The 26,778-nt window shown below is 42.9% G+C and overlaps 1 long non-coding RNA gene across 6 annotated transcripts in view; it reads right to left on the bottom strand.

Moving 5' to 3' along the window:
• Positions 1 to 14,866, bottom strand: part of LOC147915357 (uncharacterized) — a 73,088-nt gene extending 58,222 nt beyond the window's left edge. For all 6 annotated transcript variants that reach the window (XR_015553929.1, XR_015553930.1, XR_015553932.1 and 3 more), the window contains exons 1-2: positions 14,580 to 14,866; positions 7,700 to 7,797 (exon numbers count right to left, since the gene is read on the bottom strand). This is a non-coding gene — a long non-coding RNA (uncharacterized LOC147915357). The remainder of the gene's footprint in view (positions 1 to 7,699; positions 7,798 to 14,579) is intronic.
• Between the last annotated feature and the right edge of the window lie 11,912 nt (positions 14,867 to 26,778).

Raw genomic sequence — 26,778 nt, 5'->3', positions numbered from 1 at the left:
TCTGGGATAGTTATTATTTCTCCATCATATCTGAAGGATATTTTCACTGGATAGAGTATTCTTGGCTGAAAGTTTTTGTCTTTCAGAATGTTGAATATATCATTCCCCTCTCTCCTAGCCTTTAAAGTTTCTCCTGAGATATCAGCTGAGAGCCTGATAAGAATTCCTTTGTACCTTATGTTTTTTTTTCTTGCTGCCCTTAATATTTTTTCTTTATCATTGACTTTTGCCAGCTTTACTACTATATGCCTTGGAGAGGGTCTTTTCATGTTGATATATTTAGGAGATCTATTGACTTCATTCACCGGTATTTCCAGCTCTTTCCCAAGGTTTGGGAAATTCTCAGCTATTATTTCTTTGAACAAGTTCTCTGCTCCTTTTTCCCTCTCTTCTCCCTCTGGAATACCTATAATCCTTATGTTGCATTTCCTAATTGAGTCGGATATTTCTTGGAGAATTTCTTCATTTCTTTTTAGTCTTAGTTCTCTCTCCTCCTCCATCTGGAGCATTTCTGCATTCCTATCCTCAATATTGCTAATTCTTTCCTCCATATTTTCAGCTCTGTTATTTAAAGATTCCAGATTTTTCTTTATCTCCTCCATTGTGTTTTTCATCTCCAACATTTCCGATTGGTTTTTCTTTATAGTTTCAATCTCTTTTGTGAAGAAGTTCCTGCCTTCATTGAATTGTCTATCTGTATTTTCTTGTAATTCATTGAACTTTTTTATGATAGCTATTTTGAGTTCTCTTTCATTTAGGTTATAAATTTCTGTGACTTCAGGATTGACTTCTGGGTGCTTGTCACTTTCCTTCTGGTCTGGAGAGTTAATATATTTTTGCATAGTGCTTGAGGGCGTGGGCTTATTTTTCCTCATTCTGAAGATATCTGGTTGCAGCTTCCACCTGCCGCCACTGGGTGGGGATCAAGAGCTGTGTATTCTAAGTCTGCTGTGATCCGCAGGTGCTCTGGTCAACCGGCTGTGCTGGTGCTCCATGCGGGGGGAGGGGCTCTTTCTTTTGCCTACCCAATCCCAGGTGCTTCTCGCTCTTCCCTTGCTATCTGCTCTCCTGGGGTGCTAGCCTTATGAAGGCACCCCAGCAATAGTTCAGTCCCCTCCATGTGGGAATTTCCCACAGGCTGTGAGAGAACATGGAGAGCGAAGGTTTTCCCGTGGAGGGCCGCCCCTCCCCCCTCTCTCTGAGAGCTGTTTGGTCCTGGTCCCAGGGTCACTGTCATTGGGGAAGGAGAGGAGTTCTTACCTTCTTCCACTTCCTCTGAGGGTTCCAGCACCTCCACCTTTGGATGTAAGGCTGTGTGGGTCTCTCAGACATCTTTTATGTTTTGTGAATGTCCTCTGTTGGTATATGAATGTCCTTTTTGTTATATTTTAGCTGGGGAGAGTATAAGGAGAAAGCTCATTCTGCCATGATGCTGATGTCACTTCAAATGAATTTTAATGACCTGGGTTGATGGAGCTGAATTTCTCATTTTCACCAGTGGTCAAGGCCAACAAAATCTTGGGTCCAACTTGGATTGGCACCATGTCTGATGGTAACCAAGAGCCAAGGAAGAGCCATTAGTAAACCGGTAGGAATGTTCCTATATTCCATTATTTCCTATTGACAACCCTAATCTAAAGCATTAATCAATATTTCCCCCTGTGGTTCCAGCAGATCCATGGACTTAGATCCAATTTTTGTCTATCAGATGACAAAAATTCCAACAGTCTGCCAAGCCAAGATCCATTCCCCATTTCTATCTTACCAAAAGAATCTTTGTTTGGGAATGGGGGACAACGGGGATACAGTTGAAAAACACATTTCCCAATATCCCTTGCAGCTAGGGGTGTTCAGTGGTGTCAAGAAGAATAAACTCTTAATTTCTTTAAGCCATTGTTTTTCAGAGCTTTATTACTTGCCGCCAAATTCATTTCCTAACTGATACTACTGATATCCTGAGTAATTAGTGTGAAGAAAAGCCACAACAGAAGGCTTTAGCAGAACTCTAGCAAAGTCCAGGAAACTGAGCAGGTAAATCAAGTGTCTAGAAGTGAATGGACTGGTTTCACATCAGATGTTAAACAGGAGCAGACCTAAGCATCTGAATGGGTCCTATCCATTCAAAGTAATTACCTTGGGAGGCAAAACTGCCATTTCTCAAAATATATTTGAATCTTCTTTCAACTAACTTCTGAGTTAACTTATAGGCTACACAAGTCCATTTTCTTTTATATTCCCACCCCATTTGAGGCCATTAATAGCACCACCAACTTGATAACTCATCTCATTGACCAGAAATGGCTCCACTCCAGATGACTTTGGACTATTTCAAAAATTCAAATATTCCCTCAAAGGATGAATTTTCCCACCACTGAGGCATTAACATAAAATTACTTGTATGCTCATCCTAGATCACCTGTCTGTCCTTTCCCAGCAAACTATACACAATAGGAAAGCCACCAGGAAAGAGCCCTTGAACAACCATGCCTGTACATGTGAAGTGTCTGTCCCCTGCGCCACCACAGAAGTTGCTATTTGACTGTTGGTCTCCTACCGCCGGTGCACTTTGAGCCATCTCTCTATCCAGGTCAATTTCCTTAGCCCTGACCCTGTCCTGTCTTATCTTTTAGGACCTCTGAGTATGACAAGCTGGGCTCACTTGGAACATAACAAAAGGTACATAAATGTGAGATACAGCTAGTCCAGGCCAGGACCAGAAGAAAGCAGCATCCACAGAGCAGGGCAGTGCCTGTTCACAGGTGTGAGTGGTCCTAGGGACAAACCAAGAGAGGTGTGTTACCTGGGGAGTCAGTTTGAAGAGCTGCCCTATAGGAGGGAGAATGCTAGCAAAGGCCAAGACACTAAGCAGATAAGTCAAGTGCCTAGAAGTTAATGGGCTGGTTGATCACATTGGAAAGTAAACAGGAGAGGAAGGAGCTGGGGAACCAGCAAGTACTGGGAAGCATGGATGGGTTGAAGGCTGATTCAAAACAAATCCTGAACTTCAGGTGCCAGCAGAGATGGAGTGAGCCCATTTTAGCCTATCCCTCCTGCTAATTACAGCTAAAAACTCTGGACAGAATTCAAAATACCTGAGGACTCTGAAATGTGAACAAGAGCAGGCGATTTGGGGGAGGAAGACAAAACTTGAAGAATGAACAATACAGTAGTGAGTTTACTCATTTTTGTTCCATCATCTCTTGGCTTTTACCTAAACGTTGGGCCAAAGGCAGAACACAGAGAGCAAACAGCAAAAACTCTATGGGTAACCTACTCTTTCTAGCCAGAGGACAGGGAAACGGGACCCCTGTGAGCCTGCAAGTGTGGGAAGAATTGGCCTTTTTGTCTTTCCTTTTTTTCCTACTTTTCTCTCTCTGCCCCAAAGCCAGCCTCAGTTGCAAAGCCATAGTGCTTCTGCCACCGCAGAATAGGCACCTAAACCCTGAGGAAGAACCTGTCTCTCTGGCCAGAGGAACCATGAAGAGGGGAGCCTGGTAAACAGAGAGTGGAAAATCCTGGCGAGGAGCAAGCTGGAGACAGGCATCCCCTTAGTCTGCGAATGAACCTATAAGCGTCCTAGGCTCACCCCTGAGGTGCCCATACATGGAAGAGACCCAGAAAGCCTTTAGCAAAGGTTTTGAAAACTGAACTACAATCTAAAACATCCCTAGAACTTCCAGCCCGACCCCTGAGCAGTGCATGTACGGGCAGTCACAGAGCACAACGGGGCTTTGAAGTCTGAATCGACACTGGAACCACCAGCCACTAAAAGTGAGTCAGAACTAGCAGTCTGAACCTGACCAGTTTGTTTGCCCATCAAAACAAGATTAACGTTATCCAGAGGATTTTTTAGTAGACTTTATTCTTTAGCACAGTTTTAGGTTCTAAACCCTGCATCCAGTTTCCTCTATTATTAACTTGTTACATTAGTATGGTACATTTCTCACAACTAATTAACCAATATTGATACATTATTATTTACTAAAGTTCATGATTTACTCAGATTCCTTAGTTTTTACTCGTCTTTTTTTCCCAGGACACCACATTGTATTTAGTCATCACGTCTCCTCAGGCTCCTCTTGGCTGTGATAGTTTCTCTCATTTTTCTTGTTTGTGGTGGCCTGGGCAGTTTGGAGGAATACTGATCATTTATTTTGTAGAATGACCCTTAATTGGAATTTGTCTGATGTTTGTTTCATGATTAGACTGAGGTTATGAAGTTTTTGTTTTTGAGATAAAATTCACATAAGATAAAATTAACCACTTTAAAGCATACAATTCAGTGGCATTAGGTACATTTACAGTGTTGTGCAACCATCAGTTCTATCTAGGTGCAAAACATTTTCATGACTACAAAAGGAAACCCCATACACATTGAGCAGTCACTTCCATTCCTCCCCTCTCCCCAGCCCCTGGCAACCACCCGTTTGCTCTCCGTCTCTATAGGTTTACTCATCTGGCTATTTCACATAAATGGAATCACACAATATGTGACCTTTGGTGTCTGGGTTCTTTCGCTTAGTAAGTTTTTGCGATTCATTCATGTTGTAGCATGTTATCAGTATTTTTGGGGGTAATAATATTCCATTGACTATATTCCATTGTATAGATATACCACATATTGTGTATCCATTCATCTGTTGATGGAAATTTGGGTTGTTTCCGTGTTTTGGCTATTGTGAATAGTGCTGCTACGAACATTTGTATACGAGTTTTTGTTTGAATATATGCTTTCTTTTTTCTTTTTTTAATTTTTATTTATTTTCCCCCAAAGCCCCAGTAGGTAGTTGTACATCATAGTTTCACATCCTTCTAGTTGCTGTATGTGGGACATGGCCTCAGCATGGCCGGAGAAGCAGTGCGTCAGTGTGCGCCCGGGATCCGAACCCGGGCCGCCAGCAGCAGAGCGTGCACGCTCAACCGCCAACCCACGGGGCCAGCCCTGAATATATGCTTTCAATTCTTTGGGGTATATACTTAGGATTGGAAGTGCTGGGTCATAAGGTAATTTTATATTTAACTTTTTGAAGAATCATCAAACTGGTTTCCAAAGTGGCCGTACCATTTCACATTTGCACCAGCAATGTGTGAAGGTTTCAGTTTCGGTACATCCTTGACAACACTTGTTATAGTCTGTCTCTTTTATTCCAGCCATCCTAGTGGGTGTGAAGTTGTCTCTTTTATTCCAGCCATCCTAGTGGGTGTGAAGTAATATCTTCACTGTGATTTTGGTTTGCATTTCCCTAATGACTAATGATGGTGAGTATCTTTGCACGTGCTTCTTGACCATCTTTATATCTTGTTTGGAGAAATGCCTATTCAAGTCCTTGGCCCAATTTTTAAAGGGGACTTTTGACTTTTTGTTGTTGAGTTGTAAAAGTTCTTGATATATTCTGGATATTAGACTCATTAGATATAAAGTTCCCAAATATTTTTTTCTTTTCACTTTCTTGATAATGTCCTCTAATGCACAAAAGTTTTTAATTTTGATAAAGTCCAATTTATCTATTTTTTTCTTTTCTGTGCTTATGCTTTTGTTGTTGTATCTAGGAACCATTGCCAGATCCAAGGTCATAAAGATTGACCCCTGTTTTCTTCTAAGAGTTTTATAGTTTTAGTTCTTACGTTTAAATACTTGATCCATTTGGAATTAATTTTTGTAAATAGTCTGAGGCAGGGTTTTGCAGGTGGATATCCAGCTGTCCCAGCATCATTTGTTGAAGAGACTGTTCTTTCCCCCATGGAATGGTCTTGGTACACTGATCAAAATCAATTGGCCATAGATGCGTGAGTTTATTTTTGAACACTTATTTCTGTTCCATTGATCTATATGTCTGTCATTACACTAGTACCACATTGTTTTGATTACTGTAGCCTTGTAGTAAGTTTTCAAATTTGGAAGTGTAAGTCCTCCTTTGTTCTCCTTTTTTTGATATTGTTTTGGCTATTCAGGGCCCCTTGCAATTCTATAGGAATTGAAGATTGGCTCTTCTATATCTGCAAAAGGCTGTTGCAATGTTTACAGGGATCGTGTTGAATCTGTGGATTGCTTTGTGCAGTCTTGCCATATTAACAATAGTTAAGTCTTGCAATTCATGGTCATGGAATGTTTTTCCATTTTTAGATCTTCTTTCTTTCAGCAATGTTGTATAGTTTTCACTGTACAATTCCTACACTTCCTTGGTTAAATTTATTCCTAAGTACTTTATTCTTTTAAATGCTATTATAATGGAATTGTTTTCTTAATTTTTTTGCATCGTTCACCGCTGGTGATTTTTTTTTTTTTTTTGGTGAGGAAGATTGGCCCTGAGCTAAATCTGTGCCCATCTTCCTCTATTTTGTATGTAGGACACTGCCACAGCATGGCTTGATGAGCAGTGTGTCAGTCCATGCCAAGAACTCAAACCTGGCCGCCAAAGCAGAGTGTGAGAATTTAACCACTACGCCACCAGGCCAGCCCCTGCTGGAGATTTTTGTATGTTGACCTTGTACCCTGCAACTCTGCTGAATGTATTTATTAGCTCAAGTAGTTTGTGTGTGTGTGTGTGTGTGTGTGTGTGTGTGTGTGTGTATTCTTTAGGAGTTTCTATATGTAGGATCATGTCATCAGCAAATAGAGATTATTTTATTTCTTTGTTTCCAATTTGGGTGTCTTTTATTTTTTCTTTCTTTCCTTATTTTTTGGCCTAATTTCTCTGGCTAGAACTTCCAATACACTACTGAATAGCACTGGTGAAAACAGGCATCCTTGTCTTGCTCTTAGGGGTAAAACTTATTCTTTACTATTGAGTATGATATTAGCTGTGAATTTTTCATAAATGTCTTTTATTTCATCAAGGAAATTTCCTTCTATTCCTCGTTTGTTGAATGTTTTTATTGTGAAAGGGTATTGGATTTTGTCAAATGCTTTTTCTCTATCAACTAAGATGACCATATGTGTTTTCTTCCTTGTTTTATTAATGTGATGTATTATATTGATTGATTTTCACATGCTGAGCCAGCCTCGCTTTCTTAGGATAAATCTCCTTTGGTCATGATGTGTAATCCTCTTAATATGCTGTTGGATTTGGTTTGCCAGCATTTTGTTGAGAATTTTTACATCTACACTTATAAAGGATATTGGTCCATAGTTTACTTTTCTTGTGATGTCTTTGAATGGCTTTGGTATCGGCATAATGCTGCCCTCACAGAGTGAGTTAGGAGGTATTCTCTTCTATTTTTTTAAAGCGTTTGAGAAAAACTGGTATTAATTTTTCTCTGAATGTTTAGTAGAAGTCACCTGTCAAGCCATGAGGTCCTGGGCTTTTCTTTACTGGGAAATTTTTAATTACTGATTCAATCTCTTTATTTGTTATACACCTGCTCAGATTTTATATTTCTTCTTGAGTCTATCCAGGAGATTTTAACAGAAACTAGAGTCTCACAACATAATATTCAAAATGTCCAGGATTCAATTCAAAATTAAGTGACATTTGAAGACCAAGGAAAATGCACCCAATTCTCTAGGGAAAAGATATCAAGAGCTGCAACCCTAAGCTGACTCTGATTCTGGAATTTCAGACAGTCTTTGAAACAGCTATTGTAACTACACTTTATGAGGCAAAAATGAACACTCTGAACAAATGGAAAGATAGAAAATCTCAGCCAAGAAATAGAAACTATAAGAACCAAGTGGAATTTTTAAAACTAAAATAAATACCTTCAATTAAAATGTCTTGGGTGGGCCCAACAGCAGAATGAAGACGACAAAGGAAACAGTCAGTGAAGCTGGACGTAGAGGAGCAGGAATGACACCATCTGAAGGACAGAGGACAACATTGGAAAAATGAATGAGCATCAAACCATATCAAACGACCCAACATCAGGTCAGTGGATTCCCAGAGGAGAGGAGAAAAAGACTGGTGAAGAAAAAAATTGTGTGTGTGGTTGTTTTTTTTTTTTGGTGAGGAAGATCAGTCCTCAGCTACCATCCACGTCAATCCTCCTCTTTTTTTGTTGTTGTTTGGCTGAGGAAGACTGGCCCTGGGCTAACATCTGTGCCTGTCTTCCTTCACTTTATATGGGACACCGCCACAGCATGGCTGGACAAGTGGTGCATCGGTGCACGCCCGGGATCCGAACCCAGGCCACCAGCAGCAGAGCGTGCACACTTAACCACTACACCACGGGGCTGGCCCCAAGAAAAAAATTTTTGGAGAAATAATAGCAGTAAATTTCCCAAATTTGTGCAAGACATAAATTTAAAGATTCAAGAAGCTCCGCAAAATGCAGTATGAAGAAAACCACACCCAGACTCATCTAATCAAACTGCTGAAAAGCAAAGATAAAGCAACCGTCTTGAAGACAGCCAGAGGAAGACAATACTTCACACACAGGAACAACAATTTGAATTACTCTAGATTTCTCATCAAAAACCATGGAGGCTAGAAGACAGTGCACACATCTTTACGTACTAAAAGAAAATAACCATCAACCCTGGATTCCATATCAGGTGAAAATATCTTCAGGAACCAATATGAAATAAATATATCCTCAATGATTAAAAACTAAAAGCATTTGTCATCAACAGGCAGCAACTAAAAGGATGCTAAATAAAGTTCTATAGGCTGGAGGAAAACTTGGAATTTCGGGAATCAAGGAAAGACAACCAGATTGGTAAAGATCTGAATAAATATTAAATTACTTTTCTACCCTTACATCCTTTAAAATATGTATGACAATGGAAAACAAAAATGATAACGATGTCTGGTGAGGTTTTCAGTGTATACAGAGGGTAATATGAACTATATGGCAAAGCTTCATTGTTGTATTTTTAATGGTAGAAGTTGGTAACAGCAAGTTGACTATAAAAGAACTGGTGTGTATTGTAATACCCAGAACAATCATTTAAAAATGCAAAGAGATATAGGCAAAAAGCCAAGAGATAAATAAAAATGGAATAATGAAAAATTTTCTAATAATCCAAAGAAGCCAAGAAAAGAGGAACAGAAGAACAAAAAAAAGGCAGAGGGGAGACAAACCAAAAACAAATAATAAAATAGTAAATGAAATAATAAAATGACTCTCAAATGCATTATGCTAAATATAGAAAGCCTAACTAATAAAGTTACACACTGAATGATTCCATTTATATGACATTCTGGAAAAGGCAAAAACGATAGCCATGGAGAACGAACCAGTGGTTGCTGGAGATAGGGGTAGAGGTTGGTGTGATTACAAAATGGCAAAACAAGGAAATTTTTTTGGTATAATGGAAGTGTTCTGCATCTTCATTATGGTGATGATTACACAACTGTAAGCATTTGTCAAAACTCATAGTAAATTTTGCTGTATGTAAATTTAAACATAAACTTTTAAAAATCCTGAGAACTTGACTGCCCATCACCGCACACCTCTTTCCTATGGCCTGGATGTCTCCACCAGAGTCTGGCTTGACAGCTCCCTTATAAGTCAGCTACTTAAAAATTTTAACACTGCAATAAGCACTCATTATGTAAACAGGACAGCCCATTTGAGGAAAAAAAACCTGTTAGCCCATTAACTAGCTAGACTATATTACTAATTCTTCCAGAGAACCAAATCACCCTTTTAAACATTGTTTTGAGAAGCTACTATCATTCCAACTTGGGATGCCAGGAATACACGGACCCTGGCGCAGTCTCGGCAGCAAATCCAGGACTCCCCCTGCCTCCTGCCCTCCCAGGACCCAGGCGGGGAGTGAACGGGTGTCATGGGAGTCGCCAAGAGGGGAAGGGATTTGCACTGGTTGGGCAGCTGTTCCTAAGTGGCAGGAATTTGTTCCAAGTGCCTCTAGAGGATTTGGGGGAGCCAATATGAAGTAAGCATAGCAAGAAAATGTAGAGTAGAAAAACCATAAAAGGAAAAAGTAAGATGTGAATACTTTCCAGATGGTTCTGACAATTCACGCAGAACTGTATACCTAAAAACATAGCTTATTTTTGACAGTATCCACAACATATCCCCATAAGTGACTGGCTGCCCATGCACATTGGTGAGTGTTGAGAAAGGGAAACCACCTTACTCTGTAATAGTAACGCCATTCTCCCTCCCATCTTGCCGTGGGTGTTTCCTAAATGAGTCTGTGCCTTAACTTTAATGCTCTTCTTGCCTGGGCACGACTCTACCTTGAATGTCCAAACCCTCATGGGAGACACAATGGAACTGCTGAATTGGCACTGCTTGGAAATATTGTTCCTGCTTGCATAATTAGAAATACACTTACAAGAAAATTAGCTTCTGAAGGCCGTGCATTATCTATAGGAGTCTGCACCATTATTTTCATGGGCAATTTCTAACTCAAGGGCCATTGACAAGAAGAGCTCTAAGATGCGATTGCCAGCCACAAAGTGAAGCTCGGTGAGGAGCCAACAGCAGTGTCCATGACATGATGTGGAGGGGACAGTGTGATCGCTCAGGCTAATGAAGGGCAGCAACGAGCAGGCTGCTGTTAGTTTAGAGTGGCTCTGTTTGGACTGGTTATCAATTAAAATGGCTATTGTGCCTTTAAATTTAAATATCATACTTATGATGATTTATAAAGCAGGAATTCTTGCCAATTACTGTGTTCCTCTGTCTTCATGAGGTGTCTAATAGCCTAGCCTGCTGACCCTATGTTACTTATCACCCCATTATCCTCTACCTCTACTGGGAATGCAAGCCCTGCTGGCTACCCATCCTCCCTGGTACTGCCATCTGCAAGCAGCTACCCCAACTTCTTTCCACTTGACATGACACTGTTTCCCATCTTCCCTACCCTGTCTTTGGTACCCTCTGTGCTCTTGTCTCCTGGAAACAAAAATTTTCTAAGCTTTCACCAGATATTCCTTCCACTAGGAAAATCTGGCTCTGCCCTGAGGACATGACCTCTCAGCCCCTCCAAGTGGTACCTGCCCTTTTCCCAGATGTCTCTTCATCCTCAGATGAGTCAGCATTCTTCTGCTAAGCCATCAGCTCTGCTATACTGTCTCCTAAATAAGTTTTACTCCCCTTTCCTGGGCTCCAGATCATCTCCTGTAATGTTCCACAGGCCCTTCATCCTCAATAGGTCCCCAGGAACTCTTCCTCTGTGCCCCAAACCCGCTCCTCCTCCCAGCCTCTCCTTACATAGCCTCCCAGCTTTAGCTCACGCTGGTCCTTCCTCCTGACTGCTCACTCCTCCCCGTGACAAACGCCTGGTCAGCCTTTGAACCCAAGGTTTGAGTCACCTCTATAAAAGAATCCCCAATGATTCTCTAAATTCCAGGAGGTGTGAAGACCTCACTCCTCTCTTCTGTTAAACACTATACATTGTTGTGGTATAACAATTATTGAAAAATTTTAGAATTAGTTAATGTAGTCTCTCCCAAGTGACCTAGAACATACTAAAAGCATTCTCCTCCTCCTCTTCTTTCTTCTTTTAGTATTTTATTTTCATATTTTTGTACGTAGTTCCATATCTGGCTATGGAACTTGCTGAACGAAGAAATGAATAATTTTGGTAGGATGCAACTTGTCTGAATAATCTACCTTCGTTTAACAGATTAGAAAATTGAAACTGAGGCCCGGGAAGGTGAGATGATTTCTCAGAGTCACACAGCTTGTGTCAGACCAGTACTGGAATGCAGCTTTTCTGAATCCTGGCCCAGGGATTCTTCATAGCGTGCTACACTTCCTTTCTGTGCTTAGATGCATTTCTGTTTTTAAGTGAATGATTTCAATCATTAAAAATTATATAAATATACAGAAAGGTACATTTACGCTGTTAAAAATTTTTGGAAGACTTCTAAGAATGGTAATGATATGTCTATAGTTTAAAAAAAAAAGAAAAGAAAAATCCTCCCAGAGACCTACAAAAAGGAATCATAAGAATTATAACGACACTGAAACTAAGGAAATCTTCTATGTCATTTTTACCAACTTGCAAGACTATCCAGAGGGAACACAGTTTGAGTTGAATTGAATGACATCCTTATTCACTGAAACACAATAATGTAACGTGTTGAGTGAGTCGTCTGCAGGGGAGGTGAGGTTGACAAGGAGCCATTGGGACACAACTCAAAGGCTCTTAAGCAAAGATGCTGGTTTCCCTCCTTGATTCTAGAACATTCTCCAGTCAGTACTTTCACTGGGGAGGGAGTGGGGCTATAGATCAAGATGCTCTAGGGAGGGAATTACACATTAACCTATACTAGACACTGAAGGAGTCCTACATAATTTATAAATATGATCAAGCAAAGGTAATTTACTAGACTATTAAAGAGAATGAGCAACCAGAAAGATGGAGACTAAACTAGGCGACTCGCACCAATGGCTCCCAATTAAAAGGATTTAATGCAGGAAACAAAGATAATCTTTTATAAATTCTGATTCCTATTCACAGTCACATCCAACAGGATAAAACAACAACTAAAGTTGCCTAAGAAAAAGAACCCGGTGGAGACATAGAAAATGGTTGCAGAAAGAAAACAATAATCAAAGAAATATAACATTTAATCAAGAAACTGAGCAGCAGAAAGAACACTGTCAAAAATAAAATTTTGGAATTGGTAAATCAACTGAAGAAACTTCCCCCAAACATGATAAAATGGCAAAGGGAATAGAAATTGTAAAGTGTAGAAAGATAAAGAACTCAGAGGATACGTCTTAGAGAGTCAATATCATTATCTCTTTAATAGCAGTTGCATAAATTGAAAATATATACAATAAGCAAAGCTATTATTCAGAAACACTAGATGATTGACAGTAAAAACTTTTATTTCCTTGGGAGTTATCCCAACCCAACCCAAAACATTTAGTCCCAGGCTCATGGGCCAGTGAAGATAATCTTAATTATCCACAAGAGTTTCCCCGAAACACTTGGACATTCCATCCTACAGAACCCATGTTGGGACACCACTGGTCCAAAACAGTTAGCTCTGTGCCAAGCCCAGTCATTCCTTCTACATAAGACGAAGAGAAAATCAGCCTTGCATAAAATCCAGGCTGTAGATCAACCTGACTCCTGAGCAAATGCCTTGCAAGAAATATGCATTGCTGGAGAACAAACAGTGATTTTCACCATAGGTCAGTCTTAACCCAGATTGACAAATATTTACTTTACTGTGCAAAACACTTAACACCTCAATCTGAAGCAGCTGCACTTGGGTTAATTCAAGACTTTCCCCTAATAAGTAGCTACTTCTCTTACATGACTAAAGGGGTCACCAAAATGTACCTCCCAGAATAAAGAGTAGTACACACTCCAAAATGATTTTCTTCTCCATCCTAAAATATTAAAACTATGCAACCTCTAATCCTCATCATTACATGTAATATTGAAAATTAATGTTTTAAACTGTTTTTAAGGAATGAATGGGAGAGGGAGAAATGTGAATAAAGTTCCAGATTATTTAATAAAAAACAAATGATAATGGGAAGAAAAAGGAAACAGATGTGTGTTAAAATTCTTGGCTATGTGAAGGTGAGTGGTATATCCATAGATAATGTTTAATTCTTAACTTTGATAGAAGAATGTAGGATAAAAAATGTTTGTAATAATTTAAGGGTAACTACTATTGGAATAACATTTAGATGTAATATTTCTTATCACTAGAGGAGAAAAAAAGGACAAAAAAATGATCAAACAAGGAAGAGGCAGGAAAGATGAAAAAGGAAGCAGTAAGAAATCACAATGAACATGAAACATAAAATGAGATGGCAAGAGAAAGACTGAATATATCACTAAGTGCCAAAAATAATAACATGCATGGATAAAAGTATTCCCCTTGCTATGTCTTATATTCAATAAGAAAAGAACAGATTAAGTGAAAGAGCAAAAATCAGCCAAATGCTGTTCTTAAGATACATACCTACAACAAATGATGAGGGAAAAGGTAGAAAATCAAGAGGTGAGCAGGAATATATCAGGAGAATGCTATCAATGACAAATGGCAAAAACACTAATATCACACAAAGTACACTTGAAGGTCAAAACATCAAACAAAGCTAAGAGGAATTTTATTGATAAAGCATACTATCTCTAAAGAAACTATAATAGTCAGAAACATTTATACACTAAACTACATTGTATGGAAATACTTGAAGCAAAAGAATTTTCAGGCATTCAAAGTTATTTTGACAAGATCACAATGAGCTTTAAAAATTTATATCAAAATTTAACAAATCCAGTAAAAAAAAATTAATACGATTAGAGTATTTGAATTACTCAACAAGCTTTATTTACCAGACATACTATTTCTGTATAAAACAGAAAATCTTTTTTAAATGTTCATGGATTATTCACAGAAGTTGTTTATAGACTATGCCATCAAGAAAATCATAATCATAATGAATTTATATAGGTAGTTGATAGAAAGATAGCTAGATAGAAAAATAGAAAGATAGATAGATAGCAATAGAACCTACCACATTCTCTGAAAACAAAACTAAAATAAACCACCAAAATTTAGCTCCCTTATTCTAACTTCCTAGAAATTTAAAACCACTCATAAATAACTCTTAAAGATGAAATAATTATAGTAACAGATTAAGTAATTAGAAAATGACATAAAACACCTATGAAATCTGGCTAAAACTCTTACCGAAAAACGAAATGTGGGGCCAGCCAGTGATGCAGTGGTTAAGTGTGCGCGCTCAGCTTTGGTGGCCCAGGGTTCGTGGGTTTGGATCCCTGGTGTGCACCGACGCACCGCTTGTCAAGTGTGGGGGAAGAGGGAGAATCCCCCTCTGCCCCTTCCCTTAAGGTTCTTATGGCTGGCCAATAATTAACAAGACAGGTTAGCAGGAGAAAATAATACCAAGTCTGATAACATGTATACATGGGAGAAACCAGGGACACTGCGTTTCTCAACACAATAGCAGAAATTCTCATCTTAAATACCAGGTATTTAAGATGAGCTAGAGACAAAGGAGGATGTTGGGGGTGGGGGGAGTCAGTTACAGGAGATTACCACTAAAGCACTGTAAACAACAGTAAGGTTATTATGCAGATTTAAGGCTCACTTTCCACATTGATAAGTTTCTAGAAATGAGGTCATCCCCCCTCTTCCCAATACAGAGAGGGAGACACCTTTACAGATGGAGATTTCCCTTATAAATGTAAATGTTTGGCAACTCCTCACAGGGCCATCCAGAGAATGTGGCCAGAGAGACAGAACTTCCGATAAGATGGGCTTGTTGGTGCCTTTTCTATTGTAACATCTATTTTACATTATATTACAGCCATCAGATGGAAGATCTGTTCCAGGAAGGAGTTACTGTGTCAAATTCTTTAGGCAGGTAGTGGGGGAGGTCAAATGTCCCTCAGAGAAAACAATCAGGTAAGGAGATAGATTTCAGGGTGGCCAAATCTTGGTCTCCCACACGAGCCATGCTGTGGCGGCGTCCCATATAAAGTAGAGGAGGATGGGCATGGATGTTAGCCCAGGGCCAATCTTCCTCAGCGAAAAGAGGAGGATTGGCAGATGTTGGCTCAGGGCTGATCTTCCTCACAAAAAAAAAAAGAAAGAAAGAAAGAAACATGCAAAAATATTTGAAAAAGTAGTCTCCTTATTGCTTAAGAGCATGGATTCTAGAGTCAGGTTGTACAGGTTCAAATTGCAGCTCTTTCACTTACTTCATTTGCATCACTTTGGAATAATTATCTAACCTCAAAGTGCTCAGTTTCCTCACATGTAAAATGGAAATAATAATACTACCTGTCTCTTAGGGTGTTGTAAAAATTAAATGAGGTAATTGATGTGGTCTCTTTCCATAAGTGGTCTCTGGGGAGATAAGATTAGTTAGGTAGGTAGCTAGGCAGGCAGACAGGCAGATAGATGGATGGATGGATGGATGGATGGATAGATAGATTAGATAGATGATAGATAGAGAGATAGAGAGAGAGAGAGAGAGAGAGAGAGAGAGAGAGAGGAAGAGAGGGAGATTGGCATTGTGGGAGATCAAGATTTGGCCACCCTGAAATATATCTCTTTACCTTGATTGTTTTCTCTGAGGGACATTTGACCTCCCCCACTAACTGCCTAAAGAATTTGACATGGTGGCTCCTTCCTGGAACAGATCTTCTATCATGATGGCTGTAAAGATAATGTAGGATAGAGGTTACAATAGGAAAGGCGCCAAGCCTCTTTTATCAAAAACTCTGTCTCTCCCTGACCACACTATCTATAGATGACCGTGAAAAGAATTGTCTTCCTGCCCTCTGAAGTCCCAGGCCGCTACCCGCCCCCAACACGCTCCTCGCCTTTAGCTGCAATACTTAAGCAAGCAGCTTAGACAGAGGGACGAGTTGCTCATTTCTGAGTTTCACCCATGTATACATGTTATTAGACTTGGTATTATTTTCTCCTGCTAACCTGTCATGTTAATTATTTGGCCAGCCATAAGAACCTTAAGGAAAAGGGCAGAGGGAGATTCTCCCTCTTCCCCCATAGCATACAGGGAGAAAAGGTTGCGATTGGGAGATTGATTGATTGATTGAGAGACTGAGCTATTTCAGCAATGTTGTGGACTGAATTTTGTCCCCCTCCCAAAATTCATGTGTTGAAGTCTTAATGCCCAGTACTTCAGAATGTGACTGTATTTGGAAATAGGGCCTTTAAGAGGTAATTAAAGTCAACTGAGGTCATTATGGCAGGCCCTACTCCAATCTGACTGGTTTTCTTATAAGAGGAGATCTGGACGCACAAAGAGACTCCAGAGGGAAGACCACGTGAGGACACAGTGACAAGGTGCCCATCTACCAGCCAAGGAGAGAGGCATAGAAAAAACCAGCCCTGCCAACACCTTGATCTCGGACTTCCCGCCTCCAGAACTGTGAGGAAATAAATTCTTGTTGTCTAAGACCCCCAGTCCCTGGTACTTGTTACGGCAGCCCCAGTGGACTAAGACACACAGTGCCAGCAAACCTGCCCGCCGGCCGGTGTGAAGCAGGCAGGAGACAGGGTCCTGCCCCTCCCGAGAGTCTCAGCTGTGGGTCTTAGTTGTGGTGTGAGCCTCTCATTGAGCCGAGAGCGGGTCAGGGGTCAAAGATCTGTGTATTTCGTACAGCACTGCCCCAAAGAAACCACCCTCGTCCCCCTGAACCCCAGTGGAAAAACAGATTCCATCAACGATGGGGGAAACTTTGTCTGTGCTGAGCTTACCGAACCCCGCGCTCTGGACACTGCCCTTGATGGTCAGTTTAAGGGATTTTCAACGACAATTTGTCTACGTGCAATTTGAGCCCTGTGGGCTGCTTTAGAGCCTACCCTTTACCTTAGCTGTCACTCCACAGGACAGCATGGACCCAGTTTGGTGCTAGCAGAGAAATGCACAGAAAGGTCACCAGAAACAGAAATAAAAGTGTGTGTGGAGTGTGTGTGTGTAAACGTGTGTATGTAAATGTGAGTGTGTGTTCACTGTGTGCAGTGGGCATTCCCAGCCCCACAACTCACCCCTCTTACTTGGAGATTCCTCCCCAAAGAAGTTTACATCCAACAGCTAAAGAGACAACAACAAACGGCTCTTCATAACTCAGCAAGCGAGCTGTGCTGACAGCAGGGGCTGCTGCATGGAGTCTACATGGCCAGGATCCACCTTGGTGACCCCCAGACCCAGACCCCTTAGAATCACCTGGGAACTGTTGACCCATCCCCAGGGATCCTGACCCACTTGGTCAGAGTGGAGACAGGGAGGTGAGGAGATGAGAGGAAGAGCTGGTCCAGCCCAGGCTGCTGCCCACAGGAGGCGGGAAGCCCAGGAAGGGAAGTGGGTCACCGGGTGGGCTGATGCGAGCAACAGAGAGGAGGGATGACCACGCACAGTCTCACCTGGGGTGAGACTCACCCTGTCGGCAGTTCAGATTTCAGACTCTGTCCAATCATAAAACACGACTTTTCCTCTTTGGAGGAAGAGCTACCAAGGCAGCGAGGAGAGGGGCAGAATAAGTGGAAACAAGAATTTCATCCACAACAGTTTCTACAGGAATTCACTCATTGTAGACTCGGCATTTCACTACCTGAGGGGAAGGTAGATGCTCCATAAATGATGCTGGGTTAGCGGGGAAGGTGGGCAGAAGAAACGTTAGCTCCCCACCCCACCCCACACTTGCTACCGTAAGGAAAAGGAATTCCAGATAGTCTCAGATGAAATATTACAAAACAGTAAATAAAATTATTTAAAATATAAGAAAATCTGCGGGGTGGAAAATTCTTTCTAAGCATGACACAAAACCCACAAATGACAAAAGAAAAAAACAATTAAACTGACTAATAAAAATTATATAGCTACTTAAATATTAAAGACATAATAAATGAAATTAAATAATATCTGACAAACTGTAAAAAATATTTGCAACCTATGTGACAGATGAGGGTAAAACAGTATTTTCAAGATGTAAAGAGTTCTTACAAATCTATAAGGAAAAGACAAAGTAATTGTTTTAATGGATAAGTAATAGGAACAGAAAATCCACAGAAGAAGAAATAGAAACGGCCAACAAGCCTCTGAAAAGAGACCTCACTAGTACGCAGGAAAAGACAGATTATCATAGTAGCGAAATACCTAATCCATCCCTCTGACTGACAGACAGCACCAAGTATCCGTGACGTGTGGAAAATGGGCTTTCACCCCGGCGGGAGCTCAGGCGACACAAGAATAATTGGTCAGTATGTATTAAAATTCAAGAGACTCCCTGAGGGCACAGCTGGCCCCGGTGGGGCTGGGTTGTCAGGTCTCTGAGAGCCCCAGCCACGCCCTCCAGCAAGGACCCCGTCCTGAATCCCCTGGACCCACTTCTAGAATTTTATTCTGTAGAAAACCTCATGAGGGCAAAAAGATAGCTCCATTCCTCCATTTATGATGGATCCACTTACTGTGTTTGTTCCTCCATTTCTGTTCCTCTGTTTATTCTGTTCTGTTCCAAGGCACATAAACTCTCCTCCTCCTATTGTGGGGTGAGACAGTGAACAACAGACAGACAAACGAGTGTGCAGGAGTATCCTCACCCTCATTGTTCTTGATAGGAAAGAAAGAAACACTGGAAACTTCCAAAATCCCAGGAAAGGGGTTAAATAAATTATATTACATCCATACCCTGGATAAGCGGGAAGCCATTAGAAAGAAGGGGTTCTATAGGCCTCAACATGGAAAGACTGCAAGATTAGTCCAGAGAGTAGAGCGAGTTGCAGAACCACACATCTAGAGCAATTCCATTTTTTAAAAAAGAGTTATTTATTCACACATACATGCTCACACACACCAGAATGATACCACAAATATTATTAATGAATTTTCCACTTTTGCCTAAGCACATAATCCATCAGCATCCATCTGCCTGGCGATGATTCAGGTTGTTGCAGAAAAGATAAAAAAGGAAAAGACAGGAGTACTCAGCGTCTGACATGCAAAATAAGCCTATGCGGTGGGACAACTTGTAAGCCAGGTTATTGTCTTGAGAGAGGACCTTCCAGATGTTTTTATTCCCCTCCGAGTTCTCTTATGTTGTAGAGAAGAGTCATCTTTGCTTCTCCCATGATGGCTGAGGCTGAGCCACGAGTTCCGAGTTCCGTGGTGAAGACAGGTTCGCTGTGGGAGAGGGAGGGAGGATGGCAAGGGGGAGAGGATGCCCCACAGGTCAGACAGGCGGGTCTCATTTTTGTCTTCTCCCAGCTCGGCTTCAGCCCAGAGAGGAAGAAGTGCCTTAGATAAACGAAGCAGCGCTGAGAGTGTGGTGGGCTTGTGCTTCTGCTGCCTGCCTCAGACCCTGAAAAGCGCTCCCTGCCGAACTGCCCCCACCGACCTCAGGCGTGGCCACATCCACCTGGTGGAACAGCCAGGCGAGGCAGAGGCGGCCTGCGCTGGCCTCAGTGTCAGTGGACACTGGATGGACATCCATGGGCCAGCACAGGCCTGCAGTGTTGGCGCGCCTGACCTCACAACAGAGGCCAAGGTGAGCGGGTGAGGGGCCGGGATGCAGGACAAGGCAGAGAGAGGCCCAGGGGTCTGCAGCCAGGGGAACAAGTGAGAGACCAGACTGTGAGTGACAGGAACCATGGCGTTTGCTGAAATGCCAGAGGGAAGCAGCAGTGAGGGTATGGGACCCCCCCAGGTCCTCCCCTCTGGCCAAGGTCACTGACAGCCCTCACTTTCCTACCCCTCTGGCAAGGAGAGCGGCAGGAAGGGAGGGGAAGGCAATCTGAAAGTCTGGGCATATTTGCCTAGAGAAAGGGAGAATTAACTGAAGAGATTGTTTCCATTTTCAGATCAAAATTTGAACCACATTGGACATTAATTTACATTTTTAAGTAAAAAAATAGAGCATAATTTAAAATGTTCTCTCTGCTAACCAGTGGGTAGGACTTAGAAGGAAGACCAAATTAGGCATAGATAAAGCCAAGAACCTAATTTTCTCTGACTTTTGAGTGGCAGTGGGAGTTAAAAGTCTAACAAGACGCCCAGCACTCTACTTCTGGAAAGAAGGACTGCTCCCCGGGAGCGAGGGCCCAAAGGGGCTTGGGGCTGAGGGATATTTTCCCTCCTGCTTTGTACGCCTTATACTTTTGAATCATTTTACAAATTTGGAGAGGTGTAAAAAGAAATACCTGATGAATATTTGGAAAGCAATGTCTATTTTTCACGAAATGCCTTCATTCCATCCCTCCTGGAGTTTTCCCTTGCGGTATCCTCAGAGCTGCCCCTGGGGCTCGGGACCCTCAGTGCAGCCTCAGGTGGGATCCTGGAACCACCCGGGACATGGGATTTCCCACTCCTCTCCGGAACCGCACAGACGTCTCTGGAGGACCGTGTCACCCACCAGCCGTTTCAGATAGGGGTTTGGGATGATTCCACCTTTGAATGCCTCATGGACTCATTTATTCATCCTCTCAGCACTCTGAGCACTTGATTCCCTCACCAGATTTACCGAGCTCCTGTTACACGCCAAGGCATTCTAGGTGTCGTCCTGTGCACTCCAGTCCACTTTGATACGGTTCCAAGGCCAAGGGTTAGACACCAGGGAAACAGGAGATAGAAAGATACAAAACAACGTTACTTCCTCAAAGAGGCCAGATAAGACTCGTACACTAATAAGGTGTACACACCCTGCAGTAAGAATGAGGAACGCTTTTCTGCTCCTGCCTGTGAAACAAGGCCTGAAAAGGAGCGAAGACCAGAACTGAGGTTAGACGGAGATCCTCCAGTCCAGCCCCTGGTTGTCAGGCTGTGCGGGGACAAGTCACCTCCACCACTAATAACATGGGGGGAGCTGGCTTGGGGCCCTGGACTCCCCAGGTGCACTTAAAATAGAAGTCTCCAACATGGCCCCTCTTCTGAAACACTCACTGAATATTACATGTCACCCCTCATGGTGACAGTTACAGCTCAGGAGCCCCATTTTTATAATAGTTTTAAAAATCTCACATTGACAATAGGAAAGCATAATTAACAAACCCACCCGCTCCAGGGCACGGTCTCGTTCTACAGCTATGGTCTGGGTACTGATACCTTAACCAGCTCCCCTGATCCCGGGACAACTCCCTGCTCAGACAAGAGGGAAAGATAGTGACAGCTATCTTCGCGGGCTCCTTACTGTGTGTCAGTCACTAGGTACTCAGCATCCATTACCTCACTGAATACTGAGGCAACCTTCCGAGCTAGAAGCCTCTGCTAGTCCCATATTAGAGAGGGGGAACTTGAAGCACAGAGAGGTTTATTAACTTGCCTAAGTTCCCACAGCAGAGCTGGGATTCTAACCCAGGTTGTGGAACACAGAACCTATATGCCTCTAGGAAAGAAAAAAGAGCACTTAATTCCCGGCTTTAAGCCGCTGGTAAGATCCTCATTATTCCCCAGTGACCCATGAAGTTAGGTTAACGATAGAGTAAGGGAGTATATTTTGCAATTCAACCTGTCGTCCTGACCTAAGGGCTCAAAGAGGAGTTAGTTTTCCTTAAATTCACTTCCAAACTTAAATGGAGCCAACTTCCTTTTGAGACTACAACTTTGATCTTTTATTCTGATTAATAAATTGTAATCTTTTCGTATCATACAACTTGAAATATGGTTTCATCCTTCCTGCCTCCAAGAAGTAGGACGTGGTTACTGGTGACCTCGATTTTGCTAGGTCCTTTCTTGGGTCTCTGGAAGGCCCGGCAGTTTCCGGGGACAGTGAAGATGGCATACATTTTGGGATGTCCTCCACTAAAGCAAAGAGGAGAAAACTCTTTGGAATACTTCAATAATCCCCTGCAAGGCCCTCCTGAATGTCTGTTTTTCAATTGATTTTATCCACAAAAAGGGCGGTGAAGGTGGTAAATATACAGCCCGCCTCTCCCTCCCGGGTCAGACAGAGCGGGGCACACACTCGCCCATGGACGGCCTCACTCCTGGGGGCCTTGCCCAAAGCTGCTGAAGGCGTCCTCAGTGTACACAGAAGGTGGAAGCTGGCCAGTGTCTGACCCAATCCCCTGGACCTGAACAGACGCAGCTTCCCAGCACCCAGGGAGTAACCAGCTGGGAGAACAGAGCCCTGATTCTTCACACAGAAATGGCGGTTTGGCTTTTCTTCCAGGACTAAAATAATCATAAAAGAAATTGTTCACACTGAGCTCCACGTTCATTCCTCTAAAACAAGAGCTGGACAAAAGCGCTTCTCTGCACTTAGTGGTTGGTCAGAGTGAATGTCACTGTCAGAATTTCTGGTTGACAGATAAGATCCCATAAAATGATTAAGGATCAGCAACAGGGCGCTTGTGTCTCCAGCTTTGTGCAGAGGAACTGAATCATGCTGCTGTAATAGAAATCCCAGGGGCCTTTACTCAGATCCCTCTTAGAAAAGAGGGACGCAGCACAACAGTCAGGAACACACCTCCACACTCTAATCGCCTCTGTAAGTTCTCGCTGCAGTGAGGAGGATTCAGAACTGATCTTGTGAAAGCCTAGCTACTGTTAAATAAAACAAAGTGAAGACTATAAATTTTAACAAAATCAGTGTGGTGTCTGCTGATAGAATTGGGACCCGACATGACAGAAAGAAGTAAACCCAGAAAGGTTATGGAAGAAGAGCAAAGCGCAGTGCTCCCAGATCTGTCTTCTGTGCCTTTGTCAACGCTCCATCCTCGTGAATATTTATGATAAAATGAATTCACTCTTGGGGCCAGCCTGGTGGCCTAGTGGTTAGATTCGCACACTCCACTTCAGTGGCTGGGGGTGCGCGGGTTCAGATCCTGGCCATGGACCTATGCACCACTTATCAAGCCATGCTGTGGCAGGCGTCCCATATATATAGTAGAGGAAGATGGGCACGAATGTTAGCCCAGGGCCAATCTTCCTCAGCAAAAAGAGAAGGATTGGCAATGAATGTTAGCTCAGAGCTAATCTTCCTCTCTCTCTCATACACACACACACACACACACACACACACACATACACACACACACACAAATGAATTCACTCTTGAAGCCTCTCGAGCTGCAACTGCTTTGGAGCCAGGAGTTCAAATCTTACCATTCGACAGCAAGGTTTGATTTCCCGCATTTCAGATTCATGAGCTTTCTCAGGCTAAGCCCCTTTGAGAACAGAGGCCCCCTTTTCCTGGTTGTTGGGAGTATTGCTGCTGATGGCTCTCAGCTGAGTCCTCAGGTATTGCCCTCTACAAAGAGAGTGGCCTTGCCCGAGGTCATGTCCCTTCCCAGGCAGCCACATCCAATGGCTGGTCGAAGCAGAGCCAGTGCCCATCCCTCCAAGAGCGATGGCTCTGAAGGGCCATCCCAGCCCTAGAGGTTTCGGTGGGAACTAATGGTTTTGTTGTTGACAAAGATTCTCTCCTACTCTAGCCAAGCTCCTCCGAACCCACTTCTCAACTAGACCTCAAATTGGCCTACAAAGCCTTGAACAAAACACCAACATAGTCTCTAACAGCTCAAGGCCACATCCCTAGGATGACCCCAGCCCCCCTCAAAGTGCCAGCCTGAGAAAACTCAAGGCTGCCGAAGGAACTGACCATTTGTTCCAGAAACCCTTGAAGACAGGGCCCCCATCTCCCAGCCTCCGTGGGAGGGGAGGAGCATAACTTTGATAAGTACCAGGGAGCAAACTCAGATGGGTTTCACATGGACCAAATCTCCTCCCTGACCTTTGTAATTTTTCACTTCTCTGACTCTACTGAGCCCCACTCACCCCCTCCCTATTCCCTCACTTCTCTTTAAAATGCCCAGTCACCCCCATACACCTCTGTACAAATCAAATTTGAGTTTACGCTGGACCCTCTTCCCTAGTGCAATAGTATATTCCTGATTAAAATCTGTCCTGACCACTGTGGCTAGTGTCGGACCTTATCCTTGATGATTGCAATGACATCTCAGATCAGCTTCTGCCCAGTGAGTCTCCGGCCCTAATGCTACTGGTTTAACTCCACCCAGGTGTTGACCCGGAGAGCACTCCCCAATAAACCTCCTGCAAATCTCCTTCTCAGAGTCTGCTCCTGGGGAGCCATGGCATTGGACTGAAGAGTCTCCCTGAGATCTCCAGGACGTGAGTATAGAGAAACAAAGGATTCCAAGGACAGAGCGTGGGGTGCTCCAGTATTCAGAGGGCCAGGAAATGAGGAGAGAGCCGCCAAGGGCCTGGGAAGGAGTGGGCAGAGGGGTAGGGGGACGGCCAGGAGAACGTGGCACCTTGGGAGGCAGGGAGGGTCTGCAGAGAGTGACACCCTGTGTCAGAGGCTGCTGGTCAGTAAGACAAAGATGACAGCTGACCTTGGGATGAGCAACACAAAGTCATCGTTGACAGTGATGATGATAACTGTCACTGGAACAGCATTTCACCTTTTTTCAGAACGTCCTCAAATATATTACTTCATTTAATCGTAAGAATAACCATGGGGAACAGATGGGATGGATGTTTATTCTAATTATAAGGATGGCATGTTAGTTAGGGTTGACCAGAGAAACAGAACCAATAGAAAAAATTATATATATAAAGTTATATATATATAATTGATTATAAGGAATTGGCTCACATGATAATTATGGAGGCCGACAAGTCCCAAGATCTGCAGGGTGAGTCTGCGAGCTGGAGACCCAGGAGCCGATGGCGTAGTTCCAGTCTGAGTTCAAAAGCCTGAGAACCAGGAGAACCAATGGTGTAAATTCCAGTTCAAAGGCCGGCAGTCTCAAGATCCAGGAAGAGCCGATGTCTCAGCTCAAGTCTGAAGGCAGGAAAAAGCCGACATCCCGATTAGAAGGCAGCCAGGCAGGAGGAAGTCTCTCCTACTCAGGGGAGGCCAGTCTTGGTGTTCCACGCAGGCCCAATAGATTGAACAGACTGGATGAGGCCCACTCTCATTAGGGAGGGCAGTCTGCTTTACTCGGTCTGCCAATTTAAAGAGTAATCTCATCCAAAAACACCCTCACAGAAACACCCAGAATAATGTTTGACCAAATATCTGGGCATCTCATGGCCCAGTCAAAGTGACACATAAAATTATCTATCACAGATGGTAAGACTGAGGCTTGGCTAACATTGCAGGCCTTATAAGAGGAACAGCTGAGAACCAAACCCGACTGATTGATAATCCCATCTCTTCTCAATCCATTACCCTGCAGTTAACAGGGGCTGGATCTGGAGATGGTTCTGTTTTCGTCTTTCTTTTGTTTTTGTTTACGGTTAATAAGCACAAGTCTGTAATAGCTCAAGTGTGGCTCTTTCTGGGGTTGGGACAGGGGAGGGGTAGTCATCACCACAGACCCACCCAGCTACAGGAGAAGGTGGCCCTGTCCCTGTCCCTGTCTAGTCTGTCTCCATCTCCAAGGGCTTTTCCAGGGACAACTAACCACGGCACAGACAAGCGTCTGAGAAGTGGGAGTCCGAGCGGCACCCAGTCACACTGAGTGACAGAGGCAATGCACAGCAGGTCTTGTGGGCTGAACTGTGTCCCCCAAGTTTCATATGTTGGAGTCATAACCCCCAGGACCTCAGAATGTGACCGTATTTGGAGACAGGGCCTTTAAAGAGATAACTAACTTAAAATGAGGTCATAGGGGTGGGCCCTAATCTAACAGGACTGGTGTCCTTATAAGAAGAGATCAGGACACAGACACACAGAGGGACGACCATGCGAGGACAGGGAGAAGATAGCCATCTATAAGCCAAGGAGACAGGCCTCAGAAGAAACCAACCCTGCCGACACCTTGATCTTGGCCTTCTAGCCTCCAGAACTGTGAGAAAATAAATTTCTGCTGTTTAAGCTGTCCAGGCTGTGGTAAGCATTATGGAAGCCCAAGCAGACTAATATAGATTTTGATACTGGGAAGTAGGGTGCTACTGTAACAAATACCTAAAAATGTGCAAGTATCTTTGGAACTGGATAATGGGTAGAGGCTGGAAGAGTTTTGAGGTGCATGTTAGAAACACCTAGATTGCCCTGAAGAAATTGTTGGTAGAAATACGGACTTTACTGGAATTTCTAGTGCGAGTTTAGAAAGAAAAGAGGAGAGCTGTGGGGAAAGCTTCTGTTGTCTTAGCGAATTTATAATATATTTCATCATGAACAGAATGTTGCTAGAAATATGAATGTAAAGGTGCCTCTGGTGAGGTCTCCGTCAGAAATGAGGGACAGATTATTGGAAACTGTAGGAAAGGTGATCCTTGTTATGAAGTGGCAGAGGACTTGCCGAATTCTGTTCCACTGTTCTGTGGAAAGTAGAACTTATAGGTAATGAACTTGGGTATTAGGTGAGGAGACTTCTCAGCCAAGTGTGGAAGGTGCATCCTGTTTTCTGTTGTCTAAGCCGCCCCGTCTGT

Source organism: Ceratotherium simum, chromosome 13 (genome assembly GCF_057802395.1).
Source record: "Ceratotherium simum simum isolate JZ-2026a chromosome 13, ASM5780239v1, whole genome shotgun sequence".
NCBI classification, from domain to species: Eukaryota; Metazoa; Chordata; class Mammalia; order Perissodactyla; family Rhinocerotidae; genus Ceratotherium; species Ceratotherium simum.
The sequence above is the reverse complement of the archived record's forward strand: the minus strand, read 5'-3'. Positions and strand labels throughout refer to the sequence as shown.